This window comes from Corvus kubaryi, unplaced genomic scaffold, assembly GCF_017639235.1.
Source record: "Corvus kubaryi isolate FWS band 111438036 unplaced genomic scaffold, C.kubaryi_AGA036_p1.0 74, whole genome shotgun sequence".
NCBI classification, from domain to species: domain Eukaryota; kingdom Metazoa; phylum Chordata; class Aves; order Passeriformes; family Corvidae; genus Corvus; species Corvus kubaryi.
In genome coordinates this window covers 4,741,488-4,747,395 of record NW_024582061.1, presented here as the reverse complement: position 1 = coordinate 4,747,395, position 5,908 = coordinate 4,741,488, and positions in this window count along the sequence as shown.

Sequence of the window (5,908 nt, the reverse complement as noted above, 5' to 3'; positions counted from 1 at the left end):
CTCTGCGTTCTTTGCTCCTGAAGGTAAATTTGAAAGTTGTTGCATCCTCCCCATTTTCCTGCTTTGGGAAGTCATTTGGGAAACTAGAGAGGAGAAAGACCCACCCAAGTGGGAAGGTTGAGACACACTTGAAGCTCCAAATCCTCTTTAGAGAGGTGGCCAGTGGCTGTCAGACAAGAGGACATGAATTGGACACCAAATTAATAGGTAGCAAAAATGAAATCTGAACTTACCAAGTGTTTGATAAATGTTTCAATGCTCATTTGCTTGAATATGGAGAAGGCACTCAGCATAACATGCTGGTGTGAGACTATGCAGGAACAGGGGGTCCTCCTGCCCAGCTGTGGAAAGATGCCCTTATTTCCTTGCTAAGCCAGTTCCAAACTTCCTTGCTAAGTCCAGCTCCAGTTGCAGCCCTGACACAAACTTTGGCCAGCAGGGATGCCAATCCCCATGTTAAATATGTTGTGAGAGGAAGTCACATATCTGCACTTTGTCTGCAGTAAGAGGTGGGCAAATGCTGGCTGGGCTCTGCAGCAGGTGGAGGTAGAGGCCACCATGGGTGAGAGCAGTAAATTCAGCTTCCCACCACCTCTGACAGCTGAGTCATCTCAAACTCCTCAGGCTCTCCCAGCTGAATTTGTCCAGCCTCCATCCCCAGCCTGCCAGCAGTTTCCTCTGGATGCATCAAGGTAGCCATGATTCATTAATGGCCACCCTCGGTCTTTCTTGGGGGATTTAAATCAGAACTCCTTTCAAAACCTCCATCTACTCCCTTGACCTTAAACTTTTGTCATGTGGCATAAAACTAGAGATATAATTAGGAAAAAAAAAGTTTCAGTATTTTTTTTTTTGCTTCCATGTATACTGATTTAATTTCCTGCCGTGGGTAGCTCTGACATTTGATCTCTGGTCTGATCCTCCATCTGTGTGTTAACGGGAAACCAGAGCTCGCCGAGTGCGAGTGCTGACATTTACAGAGGAGAATTTGTTGTGTCTACCTCTGGATCCCACAGCCCAGGGAAGATCCTTAGATAGCAATGCTGATAAGTCTTTTGAAAATGGTAATAGTGCACAGCTGCTGGGGGACAGAGCTGTGTAAACTGCCCTGAGACCAATCCCTTCTGCACCAAGAATTAGCTTGGGACTTTTTAACAGAGAAAAATACAATGTGTGGTGCCAATAGCTACCAAGATCGCTTGATTCCCCAGCAAATGTTAGTTGTGTGTGTGCTGTTCTGGACAATTTAAGTAAAGAATACTTGGTTCTTTCACTTGCAAGTCCCCAGAGACACCTGGCTTGATTCCTTAATGGGCTTCCAAGAATCGGCTGGGAGAATCTGAGAAGTGTGTTCTTGCTTCACAGAATTTTAAGTTGCTGTAACACTGCTGTAGAACACGCATTTGCTGTAGAATGAATTGTTCTTGAGCACATAAACCCAGGATGTGGCTTGTGGAGAGCAGGGGTGAGGGGGCAGGAGGGGCTGGGCAGTGATTTGGTAGCAGAGTGGCCTTTTCCCCTGGGAAGCCATCCTGAACCTCTCGCCCTGTGCTGGTGGTCAGAAGTCAGTTCCAGTGTGTGACTCCAGGCATATGACCGGGTTAGGAAAAAGCCTCCAGTGTTGGGAGGATTAGCTGGTGCTGCCCTGGTTAGATGGTTATTACTGCTCGAGGAAATTGATGGATTTTTCTCTGTGTGCTCTGAGTTTTTTGTTTTACTCCTCTGGCATAAATAAATCCAGTGCTTGTACTTCCGTCAGGGGAAGTCTAGATCTTTATATTTAATAAAAGAAAGGGTCATATTCCCTTTCCAACACCAGCTTGCCTAAACCTGTTATAAACAAGTCATTATTTTGACAGCATACAGGGAAAAAGGATGGTTAATTTGCTTGAATCAAAAACATGGTGAGTCAAAAAATTAATGTTTTAATCTCCTTTTTATGCTGAGAGCCAATTTATAACAACACTGGACGTGTCTGAACACTTTGATAAAGAGGCTGTGTTTGATTCCTAAAACATGCTGTAGATTTTTACTAATCCATCACACAGACACCCACTCCATAAATTGATGTAGTATACAAGCTCACTATTTACATTTGAGACATAGCCACAGCCTTGGCACAGTTTTAATAATAAATATAAAGTGAAAGAGCTAAAAAAGAACACACCTGGTTTAGTGGAAGGTGTCCCTGCCCACAGCAGGGCTGTGGGAACTGGATGATCTTTGAGGTCCCTTCCAAAGCCCTGCAGGAGCTTCTGCACCCGTGTCCCACAGGTAAGTGGCACCGTGGCTTTGGGTCACAGCAGTAGTTGGGAAGGGGAACAGATCTGAAGGGTTCCCAGCTCCTGCTTGCTGTCATCCTTCTGTCATCCAGTCTTTCCAAAATACCCAGACTCATCCATAAAAAGACATATTTCTGGAGGTGGAGTGGCCGGGATTGTGCAGGTGGAAGGGGCAGAGTTACCAGGGTGACTTTAGGGGAATGCAGATGCACAGAAGCTTTCATTAACAGCATCAAGCCACTGACTGAGATTGGTACTGCCTGAAAAGGCTGAGAAAGGGAATTGGAGAGCTGTCCCTGTTGTCAAACCCCCCTCTCCTCCTTGGAAGCTAGTCCTGTCAGGATTACACTGACATTTTTGTCAACCCCCTCATGTGGCTGCAGCCCTGGAGCCAGGCCCTTGCTGCTGTGCAATGGAGCAGGGGAACGCCAGATGGAAAATGCTGGCAGCCTCCACCTTGCTTGATGGGTGGGAGTGCCTATTCTTAGTGTTTATCCTTTCCTCCCTTCTCATTTTCCCCCTTCCCTTATTCTTTTCCTTATTCTTTCTATTGTGTTGCTTCTTGCAGGGAGCCATCCCTGCAGTGGCTTCTGTAAGTCTCTTTGGCAATTAAGCTTTCAAACCATGAGAGCAGCTCATTCAAATTCTTCCTCTCCATGAGCTCTCCATGAGCTGTGTTTGTGTCTGTATGAAGGGACCTTGCTGTTCTTTCTCTTACAGGCTGCTAAAGTTTCCCCAAAGAATAAAAGCCATCATCAGTTTTTCCACAAGTGATTTTTTTTTCCTAGTCAATTGATGTTTTAATAAAGACTCGATGAAAGTGTTACTTGGGAGGACACAATTTAGTGTGTATGAGCCTTTCTGCTCGCTGTGGAGATGGATGGGTTTCCTCTGCCATTCAAAATTTTCTAGGATGGTGAGACTGTGAACAGGATGTAAAGACTGAGGTATGGAGAGATGAGTTTTGAGACAAGTGATAACGAAATCAAGACAGCAGTACTGAGGACTGGCACATCTCTGCTGTCCCATCTCCTCCATCAACCAAATGTACTTCGCAGAACTTAAAAATGAGGGAAAAAACCCCAAACACAACAAACCACCTCTGGGTTTTCTGCATTTTGATTTGAACGAAGTGCAGCAGGGCTCCTTCGCCATTCACTTCTCCCCTTAGTTTTCTAAGCCTTTTCTCCCATGCCATTCCTTTACAACCAGAGCCCCATAAGTCATTCTGCTCCAGCCGCTGGCTAAAATTAAATGTACTAAGGATTTTTTCCATTGATGCCCTTTCTCAGGCTGCATGTAATGCATTTCACACACCTCAGCAAGGAGCCAATAAAATAATATAGAATGGCAGCTAAATATTAGGGGAGAATGGAGGAGCTCGGTCAGAAACTGATTAATGTGTAGAACTGTAACTGGAGGCTTAGATGGCAGCTCCTTAAATCTGCAGCCATGAAATGCTGGGGAATTGCAGTCAGGGTGCTTGCTGTTCCCTGCGCTGTATTCCAGGTGCCATTGGGATTTACCTGCTCCAGAGAGCTGCAGTCTGCACCGAGCTTATCCTTGGGCTGCAGGGATCCCACAACCCCCTGGAAATGGGGTGCTTCAATTTCCTTGGGGACTGGAGCCCAGCTACATAGCTGTGCCCATGCTGGTCAATGGGAAGTTGAAACACATGATCTGAAATGCCAGTGGTGTAATGAAAATATGTTCTTTTTCCTTTTCCCCCCCCCCCCCCCCCTTTTCCTTAAAAACATTTTTCCTGGTGGAAAGTCCAGGGGGGTGATAAGGTCCGGTTTTTCACTGGGGTTAGGTGTCTTTCAAGACCACCTGTCACATAATCCATTTGCTGGCCTCAAGAGAACATAGTAAATATTTGAAAGTCTGTAAACGTAGCACTAGTCAGGCTTTCAAGGATCAAAAGCCAGGAAAAATGAAATGCACAGTGTAAAAAAGCCACAAGTACCAGAGTAGTTCTTGTTGTGGATGTTTTTACTAGAAATACCATTGCAGGCATGTGATCTGACTCTAAACATATCTAAAGAACACAATTCTGTTACAAAATAGGAAAAAGTCTGGATAGTTCGGATCACATTGTTATGATAGCGTCATAGTAAGATAAGGACTCCTACTGCAGTCAGATCCTTGTATTTTGTCAGGTATGCTGCAGACACACAGAGTAAAATTATGAAGGAAATGAATAAACCTCAATTTACAGCTTCATTCTAGCATCCCATTTTTCTATGTGTGCTTCCTCCTACATATTTCAGTATTTTGGCATTCTGACTCCTTGTCCACCCCAAGTTTCCTCCCTTTTGTGCCCCCCCTTGTGCTGCTGCCTCAGGTGATCCAACAGCTCCTTCCCCTCTCCATGCTCAGAGTCATCAGGGTGTCACTGGGAAGGTGTCTGGTAGAGAAGCCCTACTTGAAATGCAAAAAAGCTGTGTAAAAACTCTGGGAACACCAGCTGGCTACTGTGTATAAGAATTTAAAATGTTTCTCAGCGGTGCAAGAAGAATTTCTTTATCCTTCCTCCAACATTAAAAAAATATCAAAGATAGCAGATAACATTTTGACTGAGCCAGTGTGTTAGGGATGCAGAAGCACAGCCCAAACCAGTAATGAGCTAATTTTCCTTCCCCCTTTTACCTTTTGATGCAAGGCAGCTGGGATATGTGTGTCTGTGTGTATGTAGTTTTCCTGGTTGTGTTCCCTTTTTGGCAGGAAACTGTTGAATAGGGAGGGTTTGGAATATTCAGAGAGGTCATCTTCCCCCGGTGCAGTTGTCATATCCTGGGATTTTTTTGTGGTTGTACAGGGGATTTCTGGATGCCCACTGGTAGGAATTGTGTGTGCAGCAGTGTAGCTTCTCCTGGGTGTGCCAGGTTGGCAGTGGGCAGGTGGAAATAGGCTGGGGAAAGGGATTTTCCTGGATCTCGGACACAAAGCCAAGAGGGCAAGAGCTGTTGATAGAACTTCTTGTAGGGGATCCCCACTGTGGAAATGTTGACTCTGGCTCACTGCTAAGTTTAGAACCACGTAAAACATGTACCCTACACTTTATGCAGAGCAGATGGTCCAACAGGCTTTACTGGTTGCAGTGTGTCAAATAACAGATTGTCTAGAAAACTTTCCTTGCTTTTGGCAGACAATTTAATTCAGCTCATAGCATGTTACCGAAGTTCACTGTGCATCTCTGCAGAAGTGGGCAGCTAACACATTTTGTGTCATCTGCTATACCAAAAGTTTTTTAAATAATAAAAAAAAAATAAAGTAGAAGTTGTGTCCCTACTTGTTCTCTTGAGCGGAGGTGGGAAAAGGCAGCTCCAGTGTGTGAGTAGAAAAAGCAATATGAAATCCAGAAAATTGATTCCTACTCCAAAGCCACAATCTCCTTCCAGCTGGTACTGATGCCTTTTCCTGGTCTTAAAATCAAGAGGCATACACGGTTAGAAGGGGAAAAGGGATTTTACCTTGGTATTTATTTTAAGGATCCTTAGGTGTACAGGTCTAGGTCATATGCATCGAGATGCACCCCGCCGAATCTATCTCTGTGTCCGTGTCTCTCTTTGTCCCCATGTACTTCCCAATTGAGTTTTTCCACTGCTGTAATTCTCCGAGAGAAA